Raw genomic sequence first — 15,172 nt, 5'->3', positions numbered from 1 at the left:
TGCCACCCAGCAAATAACGGCATGGGGCGTCGCGGGGGGTGGGTCATCAGTAGCAAACTGTTGCGCGAATAGTTCCAAGGCAGCAGAACGATGGCACCAAGGTGATGTCCAGTAAGTTGCCGCACTGGTTTTGGTATCCTACAATGCTGCTCCGAATAACGGCGTGGAGCGCCCCGGGGGAGGCGGGTTGAACGGGCCTCTCCAGGTGGAGTGTCATCTGTTGTAGTGGGGCGCCCCTTTACCGTTTCAGTTGCCATTCCGTCCGTTTTTGGTCCACTGTGTCAAAAGCCGCAATTCAGCTGAGTTGCGCCCACTCTTGCGGTGCAGCGATAGGCGGCTGTCACAGGACTCTCAAAATGGCGGCAGGCTGTTTCCTTTTTGGGCCTGGTCCACTGAAATGGCCCTGGGACACCTTGGAAATCGGACGCTTGTCTGCTAGGTCTTGGACCTCATTCTCGAAAGCGTCCCCTCCGCCTTGAGAATTCATCAAAAGTTTTGGGGGCTCCGACTCCTGCAGGCTTCTGGTGGGGAGCGGCTGCCATGATTGCTCGCGGAATGACCACGACTGAGCTACGAGATGGTGGTGCTTTCATGCTGACGCCAGCTTCAGTCTGAAACATCCAGAAACAAGGTGGGGCTTTCATCGTTTGGGGAAAAAAAAAAGTTTTCATCCTATGAAAAGTGTTGTTTTTAGGTCACATGATCAAGCCTTCCATCATTAGGAAACCAAAAGTAAAATGAACCAATGAAAAGTTTTATAAACAAGTCACATGACCTGTTATGCGGCATAGGGTGTAAAATTAGGAGAAAATACGTTGGCACGTGAGGCGGCGTCAGTAGCGGACCGATGTGCGAATAGGCCGAAGGCAGCACAACGCGCCAAGATCCGGATGGCACCGAGGTGGTGTCTAGTAAGTTGTCGCACTGGTGTGGCCATCCAACAATGCTGAAAGTCGGCGTGGGGCGCCCCGTTGGCCTGTGAGTTTGCGTCAGTAGCGGACCGATGTGCGAATAGGCCGAAGGCAGCACAACGCGCCAAGATCCGGATGGCACCGAGGTGGTGTCTAGTAAGTTGCCGCACTGGTGTGGCCATCCTACAATGCTGAAAGTCGGCGTGGGGTGCCCCGTTGGCCTGTGAGTTTGCGTCAGTAGCGGACTGATGTGCGAATAGGTCGAAGGCAGCACAACGCGCCAAGATCCGGATGGCACCGAGGTGGTGTCTAGTAAGTTGTCGCACTTCTGTGGCCATCCTACAATGTTGAAAGTCGGCGTGGGGCGCCCCGTTGGCCTGTGAGATGGCGTCAGTAGCGGACCGATGTGCGAATGGGGCCAAAGGCAGCGCAACAATATTTTCTGATTTGAAGACACCACAAGGCGCTGAGATGCCAAGATCCGGATGGCACCGAGGTGGTGTCTAGCAAGTTGTGGCACTGGTGTGGCCATCGTACAATGGTAAAAGTCGGCGTGGGGCGCCCTGTTGGCCTGTGAGATGGTGTCAGTAGCGGACTGATGTGTGAATGGGGCCAAAGGCAGCGCAACAATATTTTCTACTATATTTTCGGAGTAGAAGACACCACAAGGCGCTGAGATGCCAAGATCCGGATGGCACCGAGGTGATGTGTAAGTTGCGGACGGATGTGCGAATGGGGCCAAAGGCAGCTCAACAATATTTTCTGAAGAGAATACACCACAAGGCGCTGAGATGCCAAGATCCGGATGGCACCGAGGTGATGTCTAAGTTGCGGACCGATGTGCGAATGGGGCCAAAGGTAGCGTAACAAGATTTTCTGTATGGAAGATACCACTAGGCGTTGAGATGCCAAGATTCGGATGGCACCGAGGTGATGTCTAGGAAGTTGTGCCACTGGTGTGGCCATCGTACAATGGTAAAAGTCGGCGTGGGGCGCCCTATTGGCCTGTGAGATGGTGTCAGTAGCGGACTGATGTGCGAATGGGGCCAAAGGCAGCGCAACAATATTTTCTGACTGACACCACAAGGCGCTGAGATGCCAAGATCCGGATGGCATCGAGGTGATGTCTAAGTTGCGGACTGATGTGCGAATGGGGCCAAAGGCAGCGTAACAATATTTTCTGTATGGAAGATACCACTAGGCGTTGAGATGCCAAGATTCGGATGGCACCGAGGTGATGTCTAGCAAGTTGGTGTGGTCATCCTACAATGCTGAAACTCGGCGTGGGTCACCCCATTAGCCTGTGAGATGGCGTCAGTAGCGGACCGATGTGCGAATAGGCCGAAGGCAGCACAACGCGCCAAGATCCGGATGTCACCGTGGTGGTTTCATAGTTGAGAGGCACTTCATCTGCAGTGGGGCGCCGAGATCCGGATGGCACCGAGGTGATGTCTAGCAAGTTGCTGTACTTGTGTGGTCATCCTACAATGCTGAAACTCGGCGTGGGTCGCCCCATTAGCCTGTGAGATAGCTGTTCTTTGGATTTGGGCCTGGTCCACTAAAATGGCCCTGGGACACCTAAGAACTCGAACGCTCGATTTTTTTTTCCTTTCCTGTACATGCAAAAAAAGGTAAATGCTCGGTATGTTACACGCTTCATCTGCCACGATGAACTCTCCAGAGGAACCGAAAAAATATATAGTTGTGGTAACTATACCATGCATCGTCATATGGAGAGGTGGCACCAATTAATTATAGTGCTGCATAAAAGAGAGATTTGGAGGAGAACCCCTGACCTGCTAGTACATTCATCAAAGAAGTGGCACTGAGAGCTTCAGAGGCAAGGGAAACGGTCCCAAATATTTAGAAGAACTTTGGAAAGATTAAAATGACATGTTTAGATTGTGGTAAATTAATTTCATGTGGGCAGATGAGTGTTACTCTAATAAATACAGCATATGAACATCATCATAGTCGATGGTTGGTAGAGACATTTTGACTATATCCTGGACCTGCCCGTCCTCGCCCAAAATGGCGCCGGAATAAATGGGACTCGTAACTCCTTGTTGTGTACTGGTTGCAGAACCTTGAAATCACGAGATACGTATGCAGTTTTGAAGCACATGGCGGGCGGGGACGAGAATTGATTGAATATTTCGACATCCCTATTGATATTAAGTTCTGATGTGTTATTGATTACTGTACTGTTGAAAATTCGAATTAACGTCACCCATGGTACTTGCCCGCAAATGTATATCTAGATAATTTTATTGTAACTGGCCCTGTCGTATTTTAATTATAAAATGTACGTCCACCGATTCCGTAACTGTTAGACACCTTAGTTTTTGCAACCTAATGGCCCGCCCGTTACGTTCCTCTACAGTGTAAATGTCTATTCATCATATACGATTACAGTTTGCTCCGTGGCAGGCCCACGTGGTTATAGGCTCGTATTTGTATAATGAAATTTTCACAATAAAGGTTTTTAAAAGAAAACATGGTAGTAGTGTATACATTGGTAAAGTTTTTAATAATAGTCACTGTTTTAGAATCATTAAAAGGCAAGTGAAATAAAGCAGACCAATTACATGAAGGGTAAAAGGTATAATACGAAGGAACGCAGTAAAGATAAATGGTCAAGGGCTGTTGTGTTTTCTATTCCTGCAACATAAAGTGATCGATAAGAATCTCATATTCAGGCGTATCGGCGACTAAGACAGCAGGTCGACCCTCTTTTGCTCAACGGCTCCGTCATGGGACGAAGAAACGCTCTTTTTCTCGAAAAAAGAATATATTTTACTTGCAGGACAGTTGTAAAATTTCCGGGAAAGTACATTAGCCTGGAACATTATAACATATATTTAAGAGAAAATAATGTTCGGAAGTAATTAAAAGCGTAATTTTTAGGTGATATGACCAAGGCTTTCATCATTAGAATAAGAAAAGTAAAATGAACCAATGAAAAGTTTTATTAACAAGTCACATGACTTGTTATGCTTACGTTACGCGCTGCGCGCCCCGGATGACTTCCGGATGCGCTAACGCGGCGCGTCATATGACGCATTACGCGACAACGCAGGTCCAGAATATAGTCAAAATGTCTCCACCAACCAGCGGTCGAAACACAACCCCTTTCAGCAGGCTAAATAGTTCTGTTAAATGACAACAGAAAGGACAGGCAACAAGAACCATCAGTCAAAGAGGGGAGGGCTAGTTCTTCTCTACCGGGTTACATTGGGGCGCTACCGGAACTGATCGAATTGGTAGTCTACAGTGTTTCTGGATGTTTCAGACCGAAGCTGGGGTTAGCATGAGAGCAGCACCATTTCGTAGCTCCGTTGTGGCCATTCCGCAACCAATCATGGCAGCCGCTCTTTATCGTTATTTTGGGCGGGGTGGGTGGCGGAGCCGAGCTGTTTTGCAGCCATCATTGTGTGGAGTTCAGTTCATCTCACTAGTTTTGTATTTGTCATGAGGGGTTGTTCCTAATGTTTCTATTTTAGCGAGGTCAAAAAGAGATCCCATTAGTGGCCTACTGATTTTGCTCGATTCCTTTTCTTTTTTTTTTACACGATTTTTCGTTATCTGCAAAGACTAAACAGAGTATTGCGACTCTGTGTTTGTTTGTAAATAGAGAATGAACCAAAGAGAACTAATTCTAAAACAGTAAATACTTGGATAACAATCAATCAAATGGAGAGAGAAGCAGGCACGACGGATTACAACGGGGGCAAAGGCCTGCGTTAACTACCTTTCACTATCTGCAAAGAGAGAGTACTCCTAATAGAAATGAGGGGGGGGGGGGGCACCATTCAAAGCAGATCAGTGTGCATAAACACGAAAATGTTTTCACTTACCACGTACTTGACATTCGACAGCTTATGATATTTGCTATTAAAAAACCATTGAAATTCACTGAAAAAACCATAGGTTATAGACCATATATAGTTAGGAATTAGCATTTACAAAACCTTGAAAATTCACTGAAAAAACCATAGGTTATACACCATATATAGTTAGGAATTAGCATTTAAAAAACCTTATTTTACTCACACAAAACCATTGAAATTCCATATATAGTTAGTTGCACTAACTATATATCGCGCACCCGCAATCCACTGCTGATCATGTCACATATTACATCATTCATGACATGGTCAGTGACATCACTGATGACATCACTGATGACATCTCAAATGACATCACTGATGAGATCACTGATGACATCTCATTTGACATCAATGACCACATCACTGATGATATCATTCATGTGACAATACAATGCATCTCCTCACGTTTTAATATAACCTCTGTTTCACCCAGTGTTAAATACAGAGTATAATTTTTGAAACCATTGACACACCAATACTAGTTACTACATACGTACTCACTGATTCCTACGTCTACACACACATTCACTCATTCACCCATACAATCATTCATACATACAATCACTCATCTTTACAACACTATCATATGCACTCATACACCTATACAGACACTTACACTCTGCCACTCATCCATGGAGTTACTCACACACCTAGTCAGTCCTGTAAAGAATCAATCACACTTCCATTTTCTTGTCTATACAGTTAAACATAGAGCACCTTACATTTTCAAACATATACTAACACATACTTACTTTCTTATACAATCATTGATACAAGTACACATTGATCTGCAGAGAGTCACACACCTCCCAGCCAGCCACACACACACTCAGTCTCCTATACAAATACTTGGACAATCAATCAATAACCCATATAGTTAATCATATAGCTACTGATCAACACATGCAGCAGTTTACAGAACAACAGACATAATGATGCACAAATTAAGACAGTTTACTCACTAACCCATGCACTCAGTGAGACACATTTAATCACTCACTCATACATTCAGTCATGCACCTACTAAATCCTTCGTCCAGACACTTATACATCTACTCATTCTTCAATATGTAAAACATATTTAAACTTTACAGAAACACACAGTCACTGGATGATGTCATCAGTGATCTCATCAGTGATGTCATTTGAGATGTCATCAGTGATGTCATCAGTGATGTCATTTGAGATGTCATCAGTGATGTCATTTGAGATGTCATCAGTGATGTCATCAGTGATGTCACTGACCATGTCATGAATGATGTAATATGTGACATGATCAGCAGTGGATTGCGGGTGCGCGATATATAGTTAGTGCAACTAACTATATATGGAATTTCAATGGTTTTGTGTGAGTAAAATAAGGTTTTTTAAATGCTAATTCCTAACTATATATGGTGTATAACCTATGGTTTTTTCAGTGAATTTTCAAGGTTTTGTAAATGCTAATTCCTAACTATATATGGTCTATAACCTATGGTTTTTTCAGTGAATATATATATATATATATATATATATATATATATATATATATATATATTATATATATAAATATATATATATATATATATATATAAAAAATGATTAATTTCGCCAATCCTCAAGCCTCTCTGCGACGGCGGGCTGAAACGGGGGAGCGACCCCTCTAAATTCCATGAAAATGCTCTTTGTCTCCAAACAAAAGCAGCTTCAGCCCAAATTCTTATCAGCGTGATTATTTATTCAACAAAATACATGTCAAACACATCACCCGACGCGTTTCGGTGCGGAGGTCATTCACTGTTTGGCCTACATTTTTTTTTTACAGCTTTGCCGTTGGCACTGAATCACATAAATAATGCATGTTGAGCGACATGTAAGATGCTGCCTTATTGCATAGGTCCTTCTGGTAACATAACTAGTAACTGATGATGTTTGTAAAAGGTATTCACAGGTGATGCACCTTTTAGAGTCACAGCAATGAACCCCTGCATTTGTTACAGCTTGCTTGAGTTCAGCTCTCACAATAAGAGATCGTACATTTGGAGCTCTGCGGTAAGCAATGAGTGGCGGTTTTTAGTTATGTTATGTTACCAGAAGGACCCATGCAATAAGGCAGCATCTTACATGTCGCTCAACATGCATTATTTATGTGATTCAGTGCCAACGGCAAAGCTGTAAAAAACAATATGTAGGCCAAACAGTGAATGACCTCCGCACACGATTCAGGAACCACAAATCAGCAATAATTAATAAGAAAATTGACCAGCCTGTGGTCAATCATTTTAACCTTGTGGATCATTCACTATCAGATTTGAAGATTTTCCCCGTAGAACACGTCTCAAAGGAAGAACTACTGGACTCCAGGGAAAACTTATGGATGTACCATTTAAAATCATTGCATCCAGATGGACTGAACATTACTGACAATACAACCTGATTACTGCATATCTCAAGAACTCTCAGGACTGCATTGATTCCACATTCCAAATGGAATCTTCACTCATGATGCTTTTTGAAAATTCAGCTGTGTCATCTGTGCAGCCACTGAGCTTACCATCTTGAAACTACCTGAGGAAGGCGGGAGCTGAAACGTTGTAGTGGAAATATATTTTTGTTCTTTGGTGAATCTATCTGTTTGAGTCACTTCTTTCTTGTATATATATATATATATATATATATATATATATATATATATATATATATATACACGCACACATAATACATCTGGAGAACAAGTTCAAACCAGGGCAGCTGTAACCTCCAGTACTTTCAGGTTCCGGTCTCTCCAGGGAATTTGGCTCGAATGTCTTGTGGAGGTAAACTTTTGTAACATTTTATTTGCCAATTGTGGATTTGTTTCCACTTTGTTTGCACCGGATCAGACAAGGCTTTCCTGGGCATTGCTTGTTTGGTCGCTAAAAGGGACATTGCCTCCCGTTGGAAGGCAACTACAGCACCGAAGCTGCCGAAATGTAGAACTGGAGTGGACGGGTGCGCTCAACAAGAAAAAGCTGTCCGACCAAGTACACACAGATTTGGGGCAAATAGATAGAGGGTTTGGGAGGAGGCGCTGATCTGTTGTTGTGATAATATGGGCTGTGTGCTCCTTGAGCAAAGGAAGAAGAAAGTGGTGAAAATTATGGAAATGATGGAGCAGGAGGGGGAGAAAAAAAAGAGGCTTATGGGATTTGTGGAGGAGTGGTAAATCTTCTGGCAGGAATCTGGTCCACCTGAATCACATAATGCTGTCCCTGCGGTGTTGTGTGTGGCATGTGTAAATATACTGTACTGCCAGTGTGATGGAAGTTGTTATTCTGGCCGAATGCTGAGAATGTACCTCATTGATTATTTGTGATTTGCGAATGCACCATGTTATAATCTTGCTGGGAATGGGCCTGGGATTGTAACTGCTCCCACCCCATCTAAAAATGTTACAAATAAAACAGCATTTTGCAGTACAATTTTCACATTAATTGGCTAAAAACCCAACACCATTTTTCTACGGATAGTCAGAAGTACATACAAAAATGACCCAATGTGCACAAAACATAGGGGCGTCTTTATGGAATTGTAACACAGCTCAGCAAGTCACCTTGCTGTACAGCATTACAGGGAAAGGACAGGAATACGCCATATTTAGCACAATAAGGTGCATTCCAGACTTTACCCCAGCACTGGAGCACAATGGGTTGCCTAGCGCCAATGCAGCCACCATTGCTCCATAGTGCATGGGTACCTGTGTTGCAAGCAGGGTTGTTTTTGTGCAGGAAGTGCCACCTTCCTGCTAAAAAGAAACATTTCGAGTCACATTCCACTATCTATGCATACTGCAGAAGGCAGCACATATAGAAAGAGAAAGCAATGAGGAGAAATTAAGATATTTCTCCTTGCTACAAATCCCCAAGGGAAGGCGCATCTTTTTGATGCATTCCAAGGTCTGACAGTAATGGCAAATCTTGCAATGTGTCAAAATCCTGGTAGTTACATGGGAACACCCACGCTAGGCCCATGGAACGCCTTCCAAGGGCAGAGTAACGCAGAGTGTTCCAGGGCAGAGTAAAGCAACGCAGCAATTTGCGCTGTGGTGCGTTACTACTGGTTTATCAAGCCATGCAAAGTGGCCTTGCCTGGCTTGATAAATCGCTTTTCGGGGTTGCGTCGTGCATGCACCATGTGCCTGGTGCAAAAGTGACACAACACCCTGCATAAATATAGCACTTAGAGCACAACAAAAAACATGTTAGGAGTGTGTTAAGTGTTTCTCACGGTCACACAGCAATCACAATGCACCTGTTGGAAATACGTTGCTTGAGAATGGCACGAGAAAAATGTATATCTTTTTTTTTTCTCTCAGATTTATGTAGCGCGAACTGATCCCAAAGGATTTGGAGCACTTTACATGAGCACAAGTTACATTACAAAAGGACACACACATTTTTTTATCTGGGTAGGCACGGGAGATTAAGTGATTTGCACAGAATCACAGGATGTGGATGCTGAGGCTCGAACCTTGGTTTCCAGCAGCAAAGTCGGCAGCTCTACCCTTTAGACCACATCCTTGGGTTGCTAGTAAAGTGCTAAAGCCACCCTTTAACTGCTTCAAAGCGGTACACGGAAACAAGAGCTCTGTCAAGTACTAGTGAGGAGTGTCCTGGGGTCACGCCGTGCCTTCAATAAAAGGAAAGTGAAATACCACAGCACTACTGTTTACTTATGTTTCTTGTTGGGCATGACCAGGCCAGTTCTGGCATGAGTCCTTCACAATACTTCAGTCTACAGCTGCCACATTTGTTAGCAATGATTTTACGTGTTATTTACCAAGAGCACAAAGTAGTAAAATAATAACAACAGAAGGTAGAAGGGCAGGTCATTTCTGATGGCTGTCGACAGCCGGTACAATATTCAGGATAAGAGCAGTGCTTAATTTGTAAAATAATAAGTGCCAGGGCCGTGACCAGGAGGCCTCTGCAGCTTGCACCACCCATTACCCCGTCATCGCTGCCAATAAGGGCACCAAAACAACTACTATCTCTCTCGCCTGTAAGTGCAACAGTTCAGATTATTCCAGGTCCCCAAACCTAAAGGAATGGCCTGGGAGGCAGGTAATAGTATATATTAATGTATATTGTATTCATAAACAACCGTTGCTCTGCTCATCTCTAAATTAGATGAGCAGCGCCACCTATTGGCAGAGTATCATATATGTGGTGATGCCAATTAAGTGCCGGTGTCGAGCACCGGAAACCACCAGCTCAATTTAAGCACTGGTTAAGATTTAGAATCCCAGCAAGGCTATATCAGCATTTTGCAACACGAAAAGGCCTGCATGCTTCTTAGTATTCAAATTCTGCAAGTTGATAGTTTCCAATGACAAGCAAAATTCAGAGTTCTGAGCATTACAACGGTACATTGTTTTGAGATGTATTAAATCATCAGCTGCTTTCCCCATATTACCAATACCTTTATAGTTTTCTCTTAATGCCCTTCTATCTCACTAGCCAGCCTCCTCGCTTCAAAATATGTCTGATAGTTACCATTAAAGACATGCAGTGTCAGAAGAACCCCTTTTAGTGCCGGCTTTAACACTGGTGGTGTCCGGTGTAACAATGTTTGTTGCGTCCCCCAATGACCACCTCCACCACGGTTTCGCTCACTACCAACCTTTAACAGTGCCCCTCAAGTCTCCATAACCACTCGCTCTCAGATACATTTAATTCGTTTCATAGCGCCAGTCATATCAGTGTAGGGTATCAGAGCACTTTAATCATATACACTACACAGAGACAATCAATCATAGGTGTGTAAATCAGTGCATAGTAAAAGTTACGTAAGACAGAGGACTACAAGGTGTAAAAGTCACATGTCATCCATACTGCTAGGCAGTATAGTTTAAAAGTGCTTGGACTCGAGAAACACAAACTCAGAATTTAGAAACGTACATGGTTGGCGGTTCTCTCTAATAATCAAAATTGATTTCTATCCAAATGAACCATTTTACAAACATTAGGATAATGAAAGACTGGGGAGAAATCAACACTCTAGTCTATACCTTGTAGTCTGCATGCAGCTCTTTGATGACAGATGTAGTAGGGGTGGGTGGAAGTCGCGGAAGGGACTATCGCGGAGAGCCACAGAGATTGAACAAATCTCCGTGCCTCTCCGCGATATTTCCGTTTCGCGAGCCCGCCCGCCCACCCGCTCCCCGCCCGCCCACCCGCTTCCTGCCTGCCTCCCACCCGCCTTATTAATTATATTTACAGGCTACAAATAAGGTTAAATAAAACTTACCTTATTGAGCTGCAAACTTCCCCATCGCTGCTTCTTCTTTGAAACTGCCAATGCGTGGGAACCTGCGCATGCACATTCCTGGCGAGGAATGCGCATGCGCAGGCTCCCGCCCATGCGCAGTTTCAACGAAGAAGCCGCGATGGGGAAGTACCTTGCAGCTCAATAGGGTAAGTTGTATTTAACTTTATTTATAACCCGAGAATGTGCGGAAATTTGCCCCGTTTTTCCGCCTTCTTTGCGGAAGGCGGAAGGGGCAAATTATCACACATTCCGTGTGCTGAACAGAAATGTCCGCCCACCCTTAGTTAATAGCTCACTGTTCTATGTTAGGATTTTAACAGCACATAACAAAAGGATCTCTCAGACAAAAGCAGTGACCCACTGACCTATTTGCATCATATTCACTTTGTGATCTGAATGGTGCACGTTCTTTTCAGCAGGCATATTAACCCACTGTGCTACCTTACCATGAGTAAAAATTTCCTCTAGGCAAACCTCCAATCTCTCTCCAGGAAGAACATTAATCACCGGAGTTATTTTGTCATTTTTATTGTTGCTTGGAAATTGCTGGAGGCCAGGAACTTGGCAGCATGTGCTTTTAAAACCATAATATACTTGTAAACTGGACGCCCTGATGGAGCGAGATAGAAAACAAAATTTTGTTTAAACTCGCAAAGTCACATTTCCATAACATGAATAATAAAATTAATGATTTGTGATGTGTTGTGCTAATTCAATCTAGATTAAACTTTACACTTGGGGGGACTAACATATGTGCTCATAAACGTGCATAAGTGTTGCATCTTTTGTTAGTGCAAAATAATAAAATAATTTGTTGTTTTTGTTTTTGTCATTACTAACTGCAGCAAACCTAAAAGAGGCATGTGCTTAATTTTGCTTTCCTTGTTTATGTGGTGTCATTTCTACTATTCTAGGTGCACATAAGGTTTCATGGATTTCATGAAGACTGGTAGATATAAAATACTGCTTTATTTGTTTGCAATTGCTAGGTAACATTAGACTAATTGGGAGGGTTAATCATTTAGAAAACAAAGGGTGGTTACAGAATCAACATTATTTCTTTCATTAATACTTTTCTTGTGTTTGTTTTATACTAGAAAATTAAGTTGCCTGCTTTTGGGCCTAGTTTGCTCGAGTTTGCTAAAAAGCTGAATTTTACTTCTACAAGAACCACGAGATGCCCATTTTGAAAAAGTGTTCACTAAAGCTGCATTCACTGAGCAAATCTGACGTGCTGTCATCATTTTGTCGGACGTGGCCAAGGTCAAAAACCAGTAGAAAGGAACAATTTGTCAGCTCTAACTTGGCACCCGCGGAAGTGTAATGGACGCAGCGAGAACATTGATTTACAATTGTTGCAAATCTAGGAAGCTCCAGATCACGTTTGGAAAAGACAATGGTCCTAAAGAAATGTGACTTAATGGAAGTTTTGAAATGTGGGTGACATGTCACTTGTCACTCCTAGCCAATGGGACGTCGTGGTTTTCAGAAAACTTTCCTTTACTTAGATTAGCTAGCATAGAAAGGTATAAAAAGTCAAGCCCTTAGGGATGGGCTGGCTGCTGCTTTCTGACTTTCCGATGAGGGTGAAGTGCTGCTGGACTTTGCGTGGAGCACGTAAGAATCCTCAAAGAACTTTACTATAATTTTCATTTATTTAGCTTAGCTAGGGACTTAGGTTTTAGAAATGCTAAACTTTTAATTCTTATTCAAATTATGATTCTCTTGCTTAAAACTGTATTTTGACTTAATGGAAGTTTTGAAATGTGGGTGACATGTCACTTGTCACTCCTAGCCAATGGGACGTCGTGGTTTTCAGAAAACTTTCCTTTACTTAGATTAGCTAGCATAGAAAGGTATAAAAAGTCAAGCCCTTAGGGATGGGCTGGCTGCTGCTTTCTGACTTTCCGATGAGGGTGAAGTGCTGCTGGACTTTGCGTGGAGCACGTAAGAATCCTCAAAGAACTTTACTATAATTTTCATTTATTTAGCTTAGCTAGGGACTTAGGTTTTAGAAATGCTAAACTTTTAATTCTTATTCAAATTATGATTCTCTTGCTTAAAACTGTATTTTTCTCATGAATCTTTTCAATCATGCTTACTTTAATGTTAATAAAATTGCATTTATAAAACTATAATTTGAAATATCATAAATTAGTTAATAAAATCTTACTTTTGACAAACAAGCTGGTCTTGATTATTCAGAAGTGCAGGTTGCTATTAGCTAGATGCCATCGCCAATGGTGGTCAATTAAATAGTTATGATTTATTCAATTGATATCGTTACTGCAGAATGTATATAGATGTATATAATTTGTAAATAAAATATATTTAGGTTAAATCTGACCACCTGATTCAGTAGGCCCAAATATGTCATGTTAGTAAATGGGTCCATGAGTTAGTGTAAAAAAAAATCATTTTATAGGTTATAGAGTTGGGTAGCGTTGTTTATGGCATATTTTCTATAGGCCGCTGGATCAATTCTCTGGTAGCAGAAATTGATGGTTGCTAAGGGTAACCAAGGTAATATGTTGGTTGCTAAGGGTTACTAAGGTGTTATGGTATGGAAATAGGATCGATGTTTTAACACATGTCGAGTTTGTTTTTCGTGCTATCTGTAAGCTATACCGGTATAGATTGTGTGACGAGAAATTAGTCACGCAAGTCATCTGTTCTGTTTGTAGTGATATCGCCGAGTATCACAAGTGGTATCGCCGTGTACCACAGGTGTTGTCGCCGTGCAACACAGTGTTAGGGCTAGGTACGAATCTTGAATAGTGAGGATTACCTAAGAAATTAGAGCAGCATGAGAATAGGGACAAAGCGCCTTCCATAAAACTCACTGTGATAAGAGTATTAGGTATATTCGAGCTTGAGTGAAGGGTAGAATAATGTCGGTGCATGATTATCTATAAACAGGTTAGAGTCCTGTAAGGGTACATGTTTTATATCTATAAACAGGTGAGAGTCCTGTACGGATAACGTCGTTATTTTGCTAACGGTGCATGATTTCTATAAACAGGTGAGAGTCCTGTACGGATTTCATGTGTGCTTGTAGATAGGGAATTTTCCGTGTGAAAGTGCGAGTTTGATTTGTAATTTATGTTCAAGTGGAACTTTCGAACTGTCACTTCGCGGTGCGTTCAGAGGAAAACGAGTTCATAATTTTACGTGTTAGAAGGGTGGGGTAAGAGTTGCTCTACTGACAATTGAAAATTATCCTCAGTGAGAATAGCGCCGACTATTCCGAAGTGTGGATACTTGTATGTATGAAAACTATCCTAAATAGTGAAACAAACAGATGAGTCCTTATTGTCATTGTTTAAAGAATTAATTTACACTGAAAAGTGTTCTTAAAATGGCGCTGTGAAAAGATTTTGTGAAGGAGGGGTAAGCGCTAGGAGTGAGAAACGAGAAACCGCAGCTGCTGTGTACGTCACAGAGCCGCGCTGGGATTGGGTGACCTACGTCACAAACTGTACTCTGATTGGTTCTTGAGTCTCTGACGACCTGTAAGCTGATTGGTCCTTCAGAAAAACTCCATTTTATTTGTTGAGCAAAAAAAAGTGACGTAGCTCAACTGTCATTGGATAGTTAGTGTGTTTCGCGCACGGATTGGTTGCTTTTGCGGAACATCCCGGATATATTTTACGAACGATTTTGTGAATTAAATTTAACTCTTAAAAATGAGTTATCATTTTAAACATGTTGAGAAAAAGCCAACATTTTTTCAGAAACTTAAAAATGTAATCTCGCCTGACAAGAAAATTGAAACGCGAGGTGGTAAATTACTTCATAAGTACAAAACACCTGCGGCGTACATGGAAGGAGAATATGGATATCATACTGTTTTATGGTTTGATAGCTGGAAACGCTATACAAAGAATGATGGGGTTCTAACTTGGCCCGATGATGGTTCATTTAATGTAAAGGTTTTGAGAAATTTACGAGAGAAAATGAATGCTCTTAGTCCAAAACCGAGACCAACTCAATTTGAAGCTTTAGTTGAGTGGGAGGATGAGATGTATCAGTTACAAAGGGAAGCTAGCGGAATTAAAAGACCTTCTAAATCTCCAGCTTGGA

This window comes from Lissotriton helveticus, chromosome 7 (assembly GCF_964261635.1).
Source record: "Lissotriton helveticus chromosome 7, aLisHel1.1, whole genome shotgun sequence".
NCBI classification, from domain to species: Eukaryota; Metazoa; Chordata; class Amphibia; order Caudata; family Salamandridae; genus Lissotriton; species Lissotriton helveticus.
This window is presented reverse-complemented; position numbering follows the sequence as displayed.